This window comes from Amblyomma maculatum, chromosome 7, assembly GCF_055883805.1.
Source record: "Amblyomma maculatum isolate TAMU_Amacu chromosome 7, ASM5588380v1, whole genome shotgun sequence".
NCBI lineage: Eukaryota > Metazoa > Arthropoda > Arachnida > Ixodida > Ixodidae > Amblyomma > Amblyomma maculatum.
The window spans coordinates 116,193,431-116,211,912 of record NC_139350.1 but is presented as its reverse complement, the minus strand read 5'-3'; the positions used below and the strand labels follow the sequence as shown (position 1 = coordinate 116,211,912).

At 46.8% G+C, this 18,482-nt stretch overlaps 1 pseudogene across 1 annotated transcript in view; it reads right to left on the bottom strand.

Moving 5' to 3' along the window:
* The window catches only part of LOC146184505 (uncharacterized), a 217,826-nt pseudogene that overhangs the window by 121,484 nt on the left and 77,860 nt on the right, over positions 1-18,482 (bottom strand). Inside the window, exons 5-6 of the transcript XR_014708872.1 lie at positions 10,888-11,054; positions 842-1,168 (exon numbers count right to left, since the gene is read on the bottom strand). The product of XR_014708872.1 is annotated as an uncharacterized LOC146184505 (transcript). The remainder of the gene's footprint in view (positions 1-841; positions 1,169-10,887; positions 11,055-18,482) is intronic.

Genomic DNA, 18,482 nt, shown 5'->3' with positions numbered 1-18,482 from the left:
CATTTCTTCTGATAGTGTCAGGCGTGGCGTGTATGGTTCACATGATGTGTCAATATTCTGTTTCTTCGTCCTTCTTAACTCCTAGCGGAAACCTCTTTGTAACTATTCCCCTGCAGCTGTATTCTTTATCGCGGCCCTTTGGAATGCCCATCCCCCTTCACGAAAGGCATGTCAGCATCAAACCGGCTTCAGGTGCTTACTCATCATCAACTCGCATTGTTGTTTTCCTGCTGCTGCTTTTTATTTTTTTATCATGCCTAGAGATCGCCAGTTCCAGGCTCAGAAATTCGTACTTAAGAAACATTCCTTCATTTACCCTAGCCCTTTCACCCCCGTCCTACCGCCTGCCTGACTTTTTTTCCTGGGAAGCAAAATTGTATCTGAACCTCCGCCATTGATAATTGCTCTGTACAGGAATAGACAAGTCCACTTGTCGAAACATTGGCTCGGAATGTGAACTGAATCTTCCCCTCAACCCTTTATCGGTGCTCTTTCATAATTGTATTGAAACTATATGATCAGTGACTGCAGTTTTAGCAACGTGCTTTATCACAGCCATCGTGTTTAAACAATATTCAGCTGCTTAAAAGATGAAAAATCCAATAAACACTAGGTTTGGTTGGCTCAAGCAACCAACACTCTGATTCAGCTGAATTGGCGATCGATAGTATTTATAGTGTCGCATTGAAATTTGGAATGAACGGCTTCTACAAATGCTGCAGATGTATTATTTCCAAAACTGTCTTGTATGCAAGCCACTGAGGTTACTCAAAATGCTGAGGTTTTTGGACGATGCTGAGAGAGCGTCAAAGAAAAAAGATGCCGTGAACGGTAGGCTCACCTTCTAGTACCACTGTGACAACCTTGGACCAGACAGTGTCTCCCGAAAAAAGTGCTTTGAGGCCGCACCGGTAGACGCCCTGGATGGACTGGTTGGTTTGGGTGTATGCGTTTGGCTCTCTCACCTTCTCCGGGTGCAGGGACGAGCTCGTGTGGTTGAGATACACACCATTTTTGGTCCAAACGTACGTGTAGCTGCCCGTAGATGCGGTCGCCAGCTCGTTGGCATTACGATGCGTGGCTCGGCACTTGAGGACCAGTTCAGGGAGGTTCCAGCTCGGAAGTATAGGAGGCCGGTTCGATAGCAATTCAACGCTTACCGTGTCATCTGGCGAGAAAGAAACGTGAGCCCGGATATTCGTACAAACGAAAGGAGCTTATATAAGCGAGCGGGTGAGAAAGACGTGAGAACACAATGGGTCGAAAATTGGCTCTCGCTTCGGCCACGTGACTCAGCGTCAATGCTACCCGAATGCTACTACAGTTAGGTGGTGGCGGCGGTGCGCCAGCGTAATATAGAGTTTGCCTGCTTCTACGATTCTCGCTGCAAACTAGCCTGATGCTACGCTAAAACTCAGCTTGCACTGCCAGTTACACGAAATAACTACCGTTCGTCTGGTTAATTTATCTCCTTTCGCGTATACTACGAAGCACAAAAACTTTTCTAGCGCTTGGATATCACCGGTACAAACTATGAAGCCGAGATGAGCCGCGCACAATACTCGCCCAACCGATTGCCCTGGCGTTGTTATTAATGTTGCTTCCATTTTCTTCATTAAACTGATTGGCAACGCGTTTTAAGTTCACGAAAAAGGCAATTGCGCCAAATATGTGAGAGTGATACTTTCTACATAAGACGAAAACAGCTAGCTAATGCTATACAGAGGAACTTCACTTGAGCGAACTTCAAATGACCTTAGAAAAAGGTTCATTAAAGCGAAAGTTCGCTGAACTAAAATAAGTGCGTGAAAGCTTGTGTTCATTAGCTACAAGGAAATGGTATTTTCAAATGATTCTAATTGCAATTATTTGTCGCTGCGCTCATTTGCAAGCGTAGGATATGGTACTTTTTGCAGCACGTTTGAAGTTAGGACTTCAGTGGTCTTCAACCTGTCACTGTGTGCAAGCTCCCGTGAACGTTGTCAGGCACAACGGTCTGCTGGGCAACAGAGGCCTTCGTTTACTCCAATGATATCATAGCTTCAATAGATCACGGTTAACCAGCATGCATACGTGTGCCTTTCTTGGAACTATAAGGCTTAGTACTCTGGCTATGACAGGCTAAGACAGTGGAGTCAATTAAGCATGCAAATCTAGCTTTCTTAGATAGCCAATTCGTTTTAAAGTTAAACGACGGCCAGAGTGCGTAACTCGTTAAAAATACTTGGTTCTCATCGCACAAGTGTTAAAAAAGTGTGGATTGTCCTTCTTAAAATTCTGCGCATGACGTAGGAGACGCAGGATGAAGCTGCGGAACATTTTCGTAGAACTGAAATGAGCAGTAACTGAAACTCGTTAAAATGAAGGGCGTTTGCGTTCAATTGCGTTCAATTGAACTTCGGTGGGGAATTTATTAAGCTTTGTAGAACTGAATACTTTGTTTACTTAATGTTTGTTCAAGTGGTAGTCTACTGTATTTCTATAGGTCAACTTTAGATATGACGATTTCTATTATGAAGCGTCAAACTCAATTCAATAAACAGCTCGTAGAAACAATATTTAAATTTTCTTACAATTTCTCACCACCCCACACGTATTGCCACAACGCTCTGCACGGATAAAGCGGCTCTTCGCCGTGGAGCCCATGCACAACTCGTTGCGGAAATACGACAAATTCATCACTGTGCAATTAATGGAGGACATATGAGATCATCTTCCAATGGCTTCCAGGACACAGCGGCATAGCGAGTAATCTTCGGGCGGACGAGGTCGCACGAACAGTCCACCAAGACGGCGATTGTGTGTTGATTTCCTTTTCCAGGGCAGACGCAGCGGGCAGGCTTCGCGCACTTGCGCGGGACCACACACTGGTCTTGTGGAATTCTGGCCAGTTAGCGCGCTGCCGCGTAAAATCCCTAGACCTTGACCTGAAGCTCCAGCTTCCACCTAGCCTATCCCGACGCGAAGAAACTTTGCTGTGCCGCCTGTGGGTTGGTGTATCATTCACAAAGTCGTATTCTTTTATGATATGCATGGCAAACAGCCCTGCATCTACAAACTGTGGGTGCGACGAGTCTATAGGCCACGTTATTTGTGAGTGCCCCATATACACTGAGGAAAGACAATGTCTGTGCCGTACGCTGGAGCATCTAGATGGACGCCCGTTGACTGAAATTAGGATTCGAGGTCCCTGGCCACGGCGGTCGTCTGCGGTGAAGGCCTCCCATATCACTGCTCCGCTTTATGAAAAGCACAAGCCTAATCGAAAGGCTATGAGTTTGCTGTTATGTTAAGTGATATGACTGATGTGATGTGACTGTACTAACTTCAGCCATCCTTCTCTCACAACTTTTATATCCACTGACCCCTTTCTCTAGTGCAAGGTAGCAAACCGGTGGCTTTTACGGGTTAATCTCCCTGCCTTTCCTCCTCATCTTCCTCCTTCTCTGCACGGATGATTTGACCATGTTCTTTATTCAGAAATGACTTCTCTAAAGAGCCGTAAGGTTTGGCGATACAGTAGGCCATTTTTGCCGTCAGTCAGATATACTACAGCGGCCAAACGCTGAGGATTTCGACATTTGGTACACTGGCAAAGCTCGTGTAGGTAAAACTGGGTTCACTTTATGCCGCCATAACACCTGTGGTACTTTTTAGCAAGCAGGTAGTTGAAGTAAAATGAGAGCTACGCAATCGATGAACGAATGCTAATAAATTCAAGTTAATTTTTAACACCCTTGTGCTATCACATCGCCAGTATCTAAACAAAAACGTTTGTAATATAATCTTCCAGTCCTGTCCGTGAGAATTCGATCTTAGTCAAGGTGGTACCGCGGTTTCAGCAATAAACTGAATTTTTCTTGACCGTTCGGCTGAACTTCATTTAGATCCAGTACGCTTTCCTAACAATTCAGCAAGGGAGCAATGCACTCGCTTCAAGTACGCTTGTTTGGGCTTGTTGGAACATGATTCACAAACGAATACGGCGTGACGCACGAGGACAAATGACAAAAAATATGAGTGCTCCTCCTGTCGTTTGCGGGCCTCCCCTATCCTCGTACGTCGCGCCGTATTCTTTTTTTTTGTACTCCCTTCATTTCTGTTGCTCTTGGTGTCTTTCCAAATTATGTTGATGACTACCGCGCCTGGTTTTAGATTCTTCTTAGTGTTCTGGCGCGTGTCCTGAGTGTACAAGTCGTTCAAGAGAACTGTCTAATATCACTTGCAGCAGCAACAAAACTTTTCTTATTTGTATAAAAAACTCCTTATTTCGGGCCATTTTCGTGCAAAAGTTTGGAAGAAGACTATAAAATATGAGATCTTACAGTTCTGTTAGGATCTCTACCAAGTTTGGTCCAGGATGAATATTATGTGTGTTGTGAAATGAGACGTAATACATTAAAAGAATACCATCAGCCGGTCTTCGCTCACCGCGGTTGGTGAAACTTTCAGCTTCAGGCTCCCCGGGCACAGCGCTCGCGTCCGACTTAATTACCATCACGAAGGTCCTTTTCAGCGGCTCTTGCGTTTATTGGATATTAGCACTGAGACGTAAGAAACAATACCGGCTGTCGTAGCGGGCTGTGGAATGCTCTTGCGAAGAGATACTTCGCAAACGTGTGAGCCAGCGAGCTTTTTCGGCCCGACAAAGAGTTTCGGCGAGGCACGGTTCTTCATGGACGGAGTGAAGAAGAATGGTGCCTAGAAAATAACGAGGAGCACGGGCATATAGAATAAAAAACAAGCTGTGGCTGTCTTCTTACGTGTTGCAGTTTGAAAGGTAAACGTTATAAACGGCCGTATGGTATCCCAGTTCTTGTGGTCAGATCCAATCAACGTAGAGCATTTTGACGAGTGGGCTGTTTGTGGGCTCAGTCAAGCCGATGGTTTGAGGGTGATATGGTGTGGAATGTTGAAACTTAGAGACGCACAAACGAAGAAGCTCTTCCACAACATCCGCCAAAAACTGACAGCATCGATCACTGGTGATCAACGGCGGAAGTCCTTGGCGCAGGGTGACAGAACGGAGCAAGAACAAAGACACGTGGTTAGGGGTGACTGAAAGAAGTGCGGCCGTTTTGCAGCAGCAGTTGAGGTAGTCTGCACAAGCAACAATTCAACGATTTCCGTCGGACGGCTTCGGTATAGGAATTATAAGGTCGATTCCGACTTTCTCGAATGCCCCACGTGGTGGAATCATAGAATCCAGCAGGCCCTCTGGGGCGGACGTAGGGAGTTTGTGCCGCTGGCACTCAGTGCAGATCGCCACATATCGCTCAGTGGTCTGTCGCATCTTCGGCCAATAAAACCTGCCGCAGGCACGGTGGCGCTTTCGTGCAGAGCACATGTGACTGGAAGTGGGGTCGTCGTGCATTGTACGCCGGATGCACGAGCGGTGGCTCTCCGCAGCCACGAGTACAAAATTCCAGCCGTTGTTTGACTAAGCCTGTTTGTACAGAAGGTTATCATGGAGAAACAATGGGCTGGCAACTGTTGAATCCCGCGCTGCCGCAAGCAACTGCTCGAGGCTTATGTCTGTCTCTTACGCAGTACGCAGAGCCGAGCCGTCGGGAAACTCAGGCTCAACGGAGGCTTTGTAGTGATCGAAGTCGGTGATGTCACATTCGGTCGCAGGAAGGGGGAGCCCTAAAAGACAGTCTGCATCGGCGTGTTTGTGGCCACTCTTGTACGAAAAAGTGAAGTTGTACTCCTGCAGATGAAGGACCCAGAGTGCCAGACAACCGAATGGATCACGAAGTTAGACGAGCCAACACAATGCAATATGGTCCATCACAATATTGAAATGGCACCCATAGATGTAGCATGGAAATCGCTGAACGGCGAAAACTACAGCGAGGCACTTCTGCTTCATAACAAAGTAGTTACGCTCAGGTTTGCTGGGGGAATGGCTAACATACGTAATTACATGTTGGCGGGTTTCTGAACGTTGTACAAGCACAGCACCGACACCAATCCTACTTTCATCATTGTGGACTTTCGTAGGAGGGGGGGAGGTTGATATGCCGTAGCAGTAGAAACTTCAGCTACCGAAAAGACGAGTTACAATATAAGTCCCAATCGAAAGGGACGTCATTTCGGAGAATGGACGCCAGAGAGTAAGCGACGTCGGAAAATCGCGGAGGATACACATCCTTTTTGTGCTGGAGTTAAGGCGACGGTAGTGGATGCAGAACCTCCTTGTTTCCTCTTTTTTTCTACACCATTATCACGGGCGCAGCCCAAGAACTGGAAGACTCCGGAATTGCGCCCCTGTTCAGCATGTCTTGGACGTGTCGGCCATGACCTTACGTTTGGACGGCGACATTCGGTAGGGCTTTTTGGCGGATTGAATGGAGAGATCTCGTGTGAATCATATGGCGGGCGCGAGATGGAGCAAAACGTTGCGAGAAGTCGTACTGCGCGAAATTGAAGCCAAAATCGTGCTGGAAGAAGACGTTCTACAAGATCTGGCGTTTTGAGGCGTTCAACGATTCACTGATCATCGGAACAAGCTTCTGGTCCGCGGGTGAGTGAAAAGCGGAGTTTTCGGGGAAAGGCATAACGAGAGGTACATGACTCGAGATAGCTGCGCTACATGAGGTAATGTAAATCCAGCTGGAAAAACCACCGGTTCCGGTGGGCAATTATCGTCCACAGTCGGTACGGCCCTCTTTCACGCAAACCAAACAATACGGCACTAACAAAATTTTCTTTACGCACTGTAAATGAAAAGGCTCAGTAGCCTCAAAGGAGTAGTTATTGTCACGAGAGCAGGACACATGGACGCCCGTGCAGAATGTGTTGGTACGACTGCATCACACAGAGACCAAACGTCTCTTCCAAAAGTTCACAAGGAAGACGCAAAGACGGCGCTCCCGTCCATCAATCAACTGTACCACCTCATATACGCAGGAAATCTATTCCCAAGATTACGTCAAGTGTAGATCAGGGCAGTACTGCAACATCCGCCGGAAATACTGTGCCCTTAAAAAATACTTTCACGCTGGGAATCCCCAACGGATACAATAACTCTCCCCTCACTACATAAAACTAGCAGTTTTGTCCCAAATAAATATAGTTTTGTTCTTCAAATGGTTTTCAAGATATAAACACATGACCGAAATGGTAGCGCCAGTTTCTACCAACACCACTGTAGACAAACCATTACAATATTATTATTTATGCTACCCCAAGTAGCACACATTACGTGGCCCACCTGGGGCCCGTATGGGCAAGTTGTTCTTGGGCAATCACGATAACACCCATGAGGGCCCCCTTTAGGGATCAAGCGGGCTAGCCCAATTTGGGCTTGCCCCTGCTTTTTCCATCTGGGCATCAGATAGGCGTGGAAAGAGCTAACTGAGTACATATTCCCACATCTGGCCTTCAAGGGTCCCGCTTGAAGAATTTTAGGGCCGATGCAAAGAAAATTTGGGCTTTGTCTAGAAAAAGCGTGGGCTAACCTAATTGGGGCTGGCCACTCAAAAGCGCAATAGGTGCCGCATGGGCCGCGGCGGGGCTAAATACGGGTATGCCCGCGCATTGCCTACATGGGACCCTTGAGGGGTTCTCGGGGGAAGGTCAGACGGAAACGTAGACTTCATGCAGAAAATCCCTGGGCTGCCCCAAATGGAGCTGCCCACCAAAAATCTCAATAATTTCCGCATGGCCTGTAGCGGGGCAGGAAAGTGCTCCTCCCCGCTTCTGCCCGCATCGGTCTCTTGCGGGGCACTTTAGTGCACATCCGATGCAATTTTGGGCCCAAAGTGAATAGTAGACGGGCTAGCCCAAACGGGGCTGCCCACTCGAGAACTGAATAGGTCCCGCATGGTTTGCATCCGGGCTGAAAAGCGGGCATGCCTCCACGCTGCCCACATGGGTATTTGTTGGGTTAATTACAGACAAATTCACCATTATTCGGGCTCCATGCGGTAAAAATAAGATAAGCCGAATTGAGGCGGCCCATGAAAGGCCGCAGTGGACCCCAAATTGGCCGTAGGTTGGCTTACCGCTCTGAAACGTCTTCTCCCTATATTTAAGGCAGTATTTTATTTATGTAATTCATCTTATACCAGCCGCTAACTGCATCTGCTGGATTTTTCACATAACCATTCTATGCATATCCATGCCATGAATAAAGACTATATAATTTTACTCTAAAAATTACGTTAATTATGCAGTATTGGCAGAAAATATGCAGCAGTAACTGTTCCGTTTTACGAGTATGTGCTGAACTACCTCAAAATGTTTCCTGCGCCATTATTATTCCACATACACCACCGAAATAAATATTCAGACCAACACTTGGGGGGTGATATGGGCCAGCCCACGTAACTGTATTGAATTGAGAATAAATTTCTTATATGTTCCTGAGCGTCGAATACAAGATAAATAGGGCTCAATGTTTCACACTTGATGATTATTGGAACTTGGGCAGCCCCAAAAATACTAGATTCAATCCATGATGGCAGCACGTGGGCGAGCGCGAAACGGAATGGGCTCCGCAAAGCCCGCTCCGGAACAATTCAGGTATTGGAGGGATTAAAACCAAGCTTGATCAACGGGGCGGCACTGCCTTCATAAACGCAGGACCCAATAATGATTCTGGTATGCTGCCCATATTCAGCTATCTGGGCTGAATGCGGGACGCCCTATTTGGGCTGCCCACACGGATACAGATTGGGACCAATCGCGGCAAAATTGAGCAGCCCACGCGCCCCCCCCCCCCCCGCCTGGGTACGTATTGCAAATCCCGCTTGGGGCCCATATGGGCTGCCCCCACGGGCCCAACGCAAGCCCCCACGACATAGCCTATTTTGTGCTACCTGGCACAGTATCAAAATGCTGCTACAATATTATTTATAGAATAGGTGTACAATACACCTAACAAGCAAGCCCTGTACCACAAGAAGATGTGCTGCATGAACCAGCGAAAAGGGCTTATAGAGGAAGAGAAATTGCCAAAGTAGTTCGAATTGGTAATTTTTAAAAAGGGGAGTGCCAACGTTGTCTTGCGCTTCTCGCATCATATGGGATGACCTGCAAGTTCACAACGCAAAACGAAGGGAAACACGAAATAACACTTGAGGTTTTCGGCGACGTGCGTACATTTCAGGTCACGTTAAAACTGCGGAAGTGTAGGGTGAAAGCTCATAAGCTCCACGATTTTATAACTGGAAATTTATTAATGCGCTTTGGTAAAATATCTTGCGATATTCTTGCATAGTTTCTCCCCAATCTTAAGAATTTTGAATACCTCAGCCTCACCAAGTAAAATGAAATATTATCTGTATTCTTTGCTATGCAAGCGGATAATTTGACACAAAGTTCAAAATAGAGGTTAAATTTCATGCGAGCACCTCATTGCGACAGAATTTTTTAGATGTAGGTGCTGGGGAGTACTGCGTGCTTCTAGTTATGACAATATTCCACTAGTCTCTTTACTGAAGAGCACTAGTCTCTAGTCTCTTTACAAGAGCACTAGTCTCTACTGAAAGTGAGAAACTTAGCTCTGGGTTAAAAATTGGCAGAATACAACCTCCGAGTCACATGCAAATTGTTTATTCACAATGCTCAACAGGGAATATTGAAAGCGATTCTGGTTTGTGGGTTTAGCGTCCCAATGAGACTCAGTCTATGAGAGCCGCCGTAGTGGAGGACTTTTGACCACCTCTGGTTCTTTAACTTGCACTATCATCGCACAGCACACGAGCGCCTTGCTTTTTGCGTCCATCAAGAAGCTGCCGCCGAGGCCGGGATTCGATCCCGTATCCTGGGGAAAAGTAATCGAGTGCCGTAACTACTGCGCCACCCCGGTGGGCAATACTGAAAGTGTTGTCGCGGTAAGCGTTGCGAAGCCTCAAGCCACCAAGCAGCATACTTAGAGCTAAAGATCAGTTCTTGTGAAATTAAAATCTGATACCTATTCTTGATAAGTGGAAATGTGTTCATTGTTCCTTTTTTTACACAACTAGACGATGCGCTCTGTTTCAAAGAAGCAATATAAAATTTCAATTCAGGAACGACTATAGACCCCTTCCGTTACTGTTTCCGTTAATTTGTAACTCATTAACCGCCGCTGACTTAAACTTCTTTGTGTGGCCTGCACAACAATATATGGCCTTGAGACCCATGGTCATACCTTTATACTCAGCACGTCACAATATTCACTTCGAAAACTCAACTTACAAACGGTAATGGTTTTTCACTCCGATTGCAATGTTACCAGAGCACGGATTAGTACCCCGAAAATGAGAAGATCTTTCCACTCCAGCCATATGGCTCGGCTTGAGTGAATGGCAATAGAAATTATTCAAGGCCTCAAATATTTAGTTCAACAATTCAGGCGTACTTAAAGCATATCAAAACGAAATTACGCAATGATACGCTAATAAACAGCTGAATATTTCAGGAAAGGTCACACTCCTTTCTGCACAGTAGAGTTTAAAACACGGAATGAAACTGTGCATTAATCTTTGGTTCCGATTAGGCGAAACGCTTGTAATACCGGTTAGTCCGATATAATTTCTTTTATTGGTTAGGGCTTCATAACGCGTCACTTCAAAATGACATGCCAAGAACCTCAAGGAAGCATTTCCTGTGATCCTTTCCTTTACTCACGTCTTCATTTGATTTCAAAAGCATAAGGGCGACAGCGAACAGCGGTGATAATCTCCAAGCCAACCCATCCCATTCTATAGTCCTCTCTCTACGGCATGTCAACAAGTCCCACATCAATTCACAGTCGACAGCACGTTCTTAAGCCATTTTAGAACAAATATACGTCAACAATTATAGGCATTAGTGTGGGTTGGCTTCCTTCCTCGCGAGGGAATTGGTTATGATGTTGCCGCTATCGACCGTCGGCGAGGACCAGGGCTCACGTACCTGAAACGTTTGCTTGCCGGAACTCTTCGTCCATAATGCATAAAAATTCGTATCGCTTGTCGCTGGGCTTTGGCTCGATGTAAAACGAGCCGGTGTGGAGGACGGCGCACTCTTCGTAGCTGTTGCTGTAGGTTAGGGCGTATCCGTAGGGCGAGTGCTTCTCTTGCCTGCATATAAAGTATGATGTCAGCAAACACTCCCGGCCAGGACAATGTAAGGGTCAGGATCCTCAGCGCAAGCTGAAGAGAAATGCCCTAAAAGTCAAGCAACCTAAGTTGATCGCCCTTCTTTGAGGCACAGACTCAGAATAAAATTTTCTTGACTAGATTCAGTGATCAGCAAACCTGCTGAATCAATACATCCTAAACTTGCCTACACTGCCCTGAACCAAGACCTAGCTGCACAGTTGCACTGCGCCAGATTTTACTCGTTGCTATAATTGGCTAGCTAGTTTAGTGGACATATACACGACAATACTGTATATCTTGAGTTCAACTACTAAATCTCAAAAGTAGGCTGCTTGGGCCGAGAAATGGCTTTTTCTCATGTAATATTGCTTTCACAGATGTCATTTAACAGGTGAATTATGTTACCTACAACACACTTAGCTATGTAATGAGTGTTATTTTTAATTTGACAGATAGCCAGATGAATATTTAGCGGTTTGTAGCTGTCTATCAGGAATAGTTATACCAGTGTTTAGAATTTGAAAACTTCCAGTCGGGTGCCGGTGGCTTGCGAAAAAGATGACTTGGCGCCAGCGCGCCGTCTTGAGACACGTGCTCTAGCTGGACGAGGTCGGACCTGTAAGCGGTTCCTTAAGCCTAGCCCTAGTTAAAGAGCTCGCTCTACAATAAAGCTGGTTATATTAATGGTGCAGTGTTCGAAGACTCAACCTGGAGCCTTGCTGTCCAATGCTTGGTACCAGCATACCACTGACGTCATCAAACCAAACGCTTCTTTAGTGAGTTTAGTTATTCCTCGCTAAAGTTGAAAACTGCGCGCCAGCTGTGTGCGTACAGCGACGTGCATCACGCCATGCCCCTCAGCTCCAGAGTCATAAAAGCTTTACTGGTGTAGCCCCCAGACTGCTTCACCCTGTAGCGCCGCCCAAAGCTCCTTTTGAGAATGTCGGAGGCGACGTTTTGGGTTCTTTCCCAAAGTAGCAAAAAGGAAATCGTTGGATTGTGCATTTGCGCCATGCATTTAACACCAAGATTGGAGCTTATGCTTCTTAAAGCGGGCGACGCATATACAGTTATGCTTCATGATATGGACACTTCTGTCCGCAATAAAAAAAATACTCTACGTAGAGTATAGCTGCCCATAAAAACAAATTAGAATAAACCTAAACGAAGGAAATTTTGAGAAAACCACTGCGAATAATATCGGGTTTCTTTCGGTATAGCATTGTGGAGTTATTCTCATAATAGCAAAATGTTTAGACAAAATACGTCTGATGCAGGCTTTAGCCTGGTATAATGCCCGGTTATGCGCTGGACTCATCGCACCTAGAACGCGTTTTTGCGTGCGCAGCTCTACACTCGCCAAATTGCCTCATACTCGGCTTCATCGTTATGGAGCAGACGTTTAGCATCGCTTCATTGCTAGGCTCCACCAATTTGTTCGAGGTATTCTCGGCGCCATCAGAAGGGAATGTGAGTGTTGCACATGTGGATGCCGATTTGCTGCTTTTTTCTCTGCGACTGTACGCGTGTAGATGAGTCATATATAAAAATACTGGAAGATATCTATAGTGGCTGCACAGCATGCGCGGAAGATTCCTATGGAAAGATGATAAGCTAGGAGACACGATGTTTTCCATACAAAAACCGTTTTCTTGCACAAAGTATTCAAACAGCTGGATTGAGAAAAGTTAGAGACAAGTGTTAAAGAACAATGTATCTGTAAACTCAGAATTACTGATGACATTGCCTTTCTAAGCAGCTAAGGTCAAGAAGTGCAAAAGATGATTAAAACAATGGGAGGCAAATAAAAATGGCAGGACTAAAAATTGGTATGTACAAGGCTAAACAGTCGTGATGTCACCACGTAGCGCAACATTACTGAGACAAGCCAGGCGGCACCTCAAATCACATCCGCTTCTTCTTCGTCCTTCTACATCCAGTTCCCCATTATCACTAATGTGGTATGTAATATTTGCCCGCCCCTTTCGCAAATGACTCCCTTCGGGTCAATAAGGTACTTCTTCAGGCGGGCTACATGCATGACCTCAGTTTACGTCGAAAGACATCCACTGGCATGAGGCACGCAATCCGTTAGTCCAGTTCCCAGATTCGTTCAAGGATCACATATGTGCTAGTGTGGCGTGCCCAGCATTTTCTGGTACCATCATCATCATCAACCTGACTATATCCGCTGCAGGGCGAAGGCCTCGCCCATTATTCGCCAATTAACCCGGTTCTGTGCTAGCTGCATCAACTTGAGCCCTGCGAACTGCTCCCCTCATCCGCCCACCTAACTTTCTGCAGTCACCTGCTATGCTTTCCTTCCTTTGGAATCCAGTTTGTAACCCTAAGCGACCATCGGTTATCCTCTCTTCGCTCTACAAGTCCTGCCCACGTTCATTTCGTTTTCTTGATTTCCACTAGAATGCCAGTAAATGCAGTTATTTCTTCAACACACTTTGCACGCTTCCTATCTCTTAATGTTACCCCTACCATTTTTCGTTCCATAGCTCTCTGCGTTGTCCTCAACTTAAGTAGAACCCTCTTGGTTAGCCTCCACGTTTCAGCCCCATAAGTGAGTACAGGCAAGATGCAACTGTTGTATACTTTCCTCTTGAGCGATACCGGTAAGCTGGTAGTCATAATCTGCGATTGCTTGCCAAATGCACGCCATCCCAATCTTATTCTTCTTGTTATTTCCTTTTCATTGTCCGGATCTGCGGTTACTACCTGTCCTAAGTAGACATATTCGCTTACTACTTCCAGTGCTTCGCTACCTAACGTAAACTGCTCTTCCTTTCCGAAGCTGTTGAACATTACCTTAGTTTTCTGCATATTGCTTTTCAATCCTACCTTTCTACTTTTCCTGTCCAGGTAACTAATCATTCTTTGCAGCTCATCTCCTGAGTTACTAGCAGTCTGATATAAGCCGCACCTTCTCATAGGTTTGCAAAGCCAGACTAGGTCAGCAGCGAGGTAGGTGATCTGGCGACGGTGCTCATCGTAGCGAGCTTCGATCGGTTTTGTGCAACCAGTCCTCAATCGGGCTATCCGCCCCGCTTCTTCAACCAGGCAAAAGCTTTCGGCTAATTGGTTAGCCGTCAGTGGAAAATGAATTGTGTCTAGGTGTGTCGAAGGGAGCGGGGGTACAGTAGAAGAACGGATTGTATTCTGTGGTCTCATGCCTGGCAGTGTTAAAGGCGTATGTGATGAACGGAAGAACAAAGTTCCAGTATTTTCGGTCCGAAGCGACGCGCATTGCAAGTATATTGGTTTCAGTTTTGTTGGTAGGTTTTGTTAAACCATTTGTCTGATTGTGGTAAAAGGTCGAATGTCTGAGATCAGATGCACATAGATGGAGTTCTTCAATTACACCGGCAGTAAACTGGAGGCCTCTGTCACCTATTACAACTCTTGGGAGACAATGTCGCAAGATGACTGAATTCAGCATAAAAAGAGACACTCTGTACGCTGTAGCTGCAGGACGAGCGGCCCTCTCACGGTGGCGAATCAGGTGGTCCACATATACAACAATCCAACGATTTCCTTTATTGCTACTTTGGGAAAGAACCCTAAACGTCGCCTCCGACTTTCTCAAAAGGAGCCTTGGGCGGCGCTACAGGGTTAAGCAGTCTGGGGGCTACACCAGTAGAGCTTTTGTGACTCCGGAGCTGAGGACAGCTAGCCACATACTGGTCAATCATGCGATGAATTCGCGGCAAATAAAATCGCCCGTAAGGGCGGTGGAAAGTTCTCGTATATACCAGGTGTCCCGAATCAGAATCATCATGCATGGCGCGTAAAACAGAAGGACGGAAGCCTTCAGGTACTACCAGCAGGAACTGAGTAAACCTTGAATAGCAGGCCATTAAACTGGCTCTTCGAGATTGGGTCCTGAGCAGCCTTCAAGGACGACTCCAGGTGCTGACCATTCTGTTGCTCTGTTCGGAACGCGCGAGTATTGGGAAATTTCGTGGTTAACGCAGCGATGCAATGGTCGAAGTTGTCTGTGTCACAATCCGTCGTGGCAAGTGGCAACAGGGAGGAGCAGCCTCATCTGCATGCCTTCGACCAATTTTGTATGAGATGGTATAGTCGTATTCATTCAAGTGAAGTGCCCGGCGGGCCAGGTGACCAGACGGATAACTGAGATTGAGTAACTAGCAAAGGGAATGGTAACTGGTTACAACTACGGAGGGTCGTCCGTACAGGTAGCACCGAAACTGCTTTGCGGTGAAAACAACAGACACACACTTCTGCTCGGTCACGGGCTACTTGTGTTCAGTCTAGATTAGAGCCACACTGGCGTAAGGAACCACATTTTCGCGGCGTCATAGCGCTCAATGAAGACAGCACTGATGCCTATACCACTTGCGTTACTGTACACTTCCTCTGGAGAAAAGGGGTTGGAGTGCCGCGGGGTAGGATGTGATGTTAGGAGAAACTTCAGTTGTCCAAAAGACGAGTCGCCGTCGGATGTTCACTGGAGTGGCGCGTCTTTATGTAGTAGGCACTTGAGCTGGTAGGCGACGTTTGCAAAACGATGAATGAAGCATCGGAAATATGAGCAAAGGCCCATAAAATTGCTGAGCTCCTTCACATTGAGAGGATAATGAAACTCGGCAATGGCTACGGTCTTCTAAGTATCAGGCCGGACGCCGTCCCCATCGACCAGATGACCGAGCACCGGCGTCTGTCGCTCAACGAAACGGCTCTTTGAATTCAGAATGAACCAGTTTGGCGCAAGCAGTACAGCGTGAGCACAAGGTGGTCGTTGTGCTCTTTGAATGTCTTGCCAAAGATGACTACGTCGCTCAGCACATACAGACCGGCATTTTAGTGCAAGTAGTATAGAATCCACGAATCTTTCAAACGTTGTGGGTGCATTACACAAACTGAAAGGCATAACATTAAATCCTAACAGTCCATCGGGAGTGACGAAGGCGGCCTTCTCCTGAATGCTTTGGGATCTGTCAGCATCCCGACCCCAGGACGGCAGACGAACGCGATGATGCAGATTACAAGCAGTAAATGGCGTCAGCAATGCGGGTAAGCGGGTAGACATCCTTTTTACCGGCTGAATTCAGGCGATAGTAATTACGCAAAATCTCCATGGCCTTTCTTTCTTCCACAAAAGTATTACTGAAGGCGCCCATGGATTGCATGACTCTATTATGCCATCCTGCTTCAACATTTTACTAACTTGCTCATTGATGACCTTGCGCTCGAACGGGGCCAGACGGCACGTTTTTTGGCAAATTGGGTCTGCATATCTGGCGTCAATGCAATGATTGTTGCATAACCTGGGAAAGGCGTTTGAACTGGTGGCCTTAGAGAAATAAAGACACTGGCTGTGGTTTAGCTCTGGTTAAATCGGGTGTAAGTGCATTAGCAATACTTGGGTCTCTCGTTTCACATGGAACGGTTATGTCAGAATCTGCCTGACAGGACTCTGGCAATCACGTTACCCCTATAGGCCACTAAGGCACGTTCATAAGGCTTGGTTAAATCAGGGCTTTATATGTGGGCTTGCAGGAGCTGCCAACTTGGCTCTCTCGTTTCACAAGGGACGGTTATGTCAAAATCAACCTGCCAGGACCCTGCTTGGTTAAAGGTGTATTCGGCTAGGTGACGGCTCAAGGTCAAACGTGGCCCTTCCCGGGACGATGCGACAGGCTGAAACCCGGCGCAGTATTGCTAACACAATAAAATGAATTATAACTTCGTTAGCAGATCTTCCAAAGAATCACGCACTCTGGCATTAAGGGAATTACTAATCATACCACGCAGCTGAGCATTCACTAAGGATGCTGCGACATGCCGCTCTGGTACATCCATAACCAAAGCCATTGACTTTGTCACGTATTCACTTCAAAAATCAAGCTTTATTCCAGCTACTAAAAAACTGATTATGCAGCAATTATTCACCGACAATTGCATGCAGCCTGGGTTGCCGACATCAATGAGGGACCAGAAGAGACGCCTTCACGCAGTTCCAATAATTAAGTGTTACGGTCGCATCAAACGCTTAGTCGCAGGGCGAGAACACGAAGCCGGAACACACTGCATAGACACAGGAGGCACTACGGAATCGTCGCACATGCAAAGCACATCATCACAAACAATAGGTTCCTCGAAGAACTCAGGCGGAAGGCAATCATCAACACTTATCTCGTCAGTGCGGCAGTCTACGGTTACGCCAAACAAGCGCAGAAAGTCATTACTCAGAATTACATCATGTGCGAAGTATGGTAGGACGGCGAATTCCGCCAAAATCACGGTTCCTCCAAGACACACCTTAGCACTATACACTCCAACAGGATCAAACATATCAGCACTGACACTATAAAAATGGGTCCCTTGGGCTCCAACAAGTTTTTAAAAGATAAGATAATAATCTAAATAGTTGCACCCGTGTGCACTAATGCCATTGTGAAAATACCGCGACAGATACACGGGTCTTTTTTAGCATAATCACGAAAAAGGTATTTCGACGAGTAGCGATCGTTCTCCGGCGGCCTCACCTCCATCGGCCGCGACGCCTCGTTTTCGAAAGGTTGCTACTGGGAGCGACGTCGCGGGGATGGCGAACGGCGTGCACGCATTGAGCGTGGCGGGGTTAGACTCGAGTCGGAAGCCGCAGAACAGCTTCGTACGCCACCGGGCTGAAACTGGTCGTGTGGAGGAGGCGCCAAGTACGGAGGGGAGTCAACTGCTTGATCACTGATAATACCTAGGTACGCTAGTTATTTCTTCTTACTGCGATGGTGGACGGCGGCGGCATTGACTTGAAATATGGCTCGGGATGCCGCACCGGTAACAAGCGGGAGCAGGGCGAAGTGGTTGGTCCTGAATGAATTCGATGTTATGGTGGCGATAATAGCCAGGGTCGTTATTGTCTCAGGATAACACTCATGTTTGGAAACCTGGGTGGTTGATAGGTCTTCGCGGGCAAAGGCAGTTACGCTCAGTAGTATGCCTAGAAGAAACAGGGCTTGCGAAATGTTGCCGCGACCATTCATTGGAAAAGGCAGGCTGTGATGTGCGAACAGAAGAAAACTTAGGCTGCGACTGCAGCGTGCAGGCGGGTTCGCGCAGAAAAGATATGCGGGAGGACACTGGCGAGGTGTGATGGGCGTGGTAATTGAGCCGGTGGAGCTGTTCACTAATGATTTGCCGGATTGCCGAGGTAAGGTTCGTGGATACATGCTCGTCAACGCTGGCGACGGTTGCCACATTGGTAAGGCTTCCAAACTTAGAAGTTATTCGACGGGCCTTGAGTACGTGCTTCGAATTAGCAGATATAGGACAGCGGAGACAGTCGAAAGAGCGTCTTTAGCGATGATAAAATTGCAGAAATTATCTGCAATGCCATTCACACGATACCCGACTTTGTTCTCATCCGAC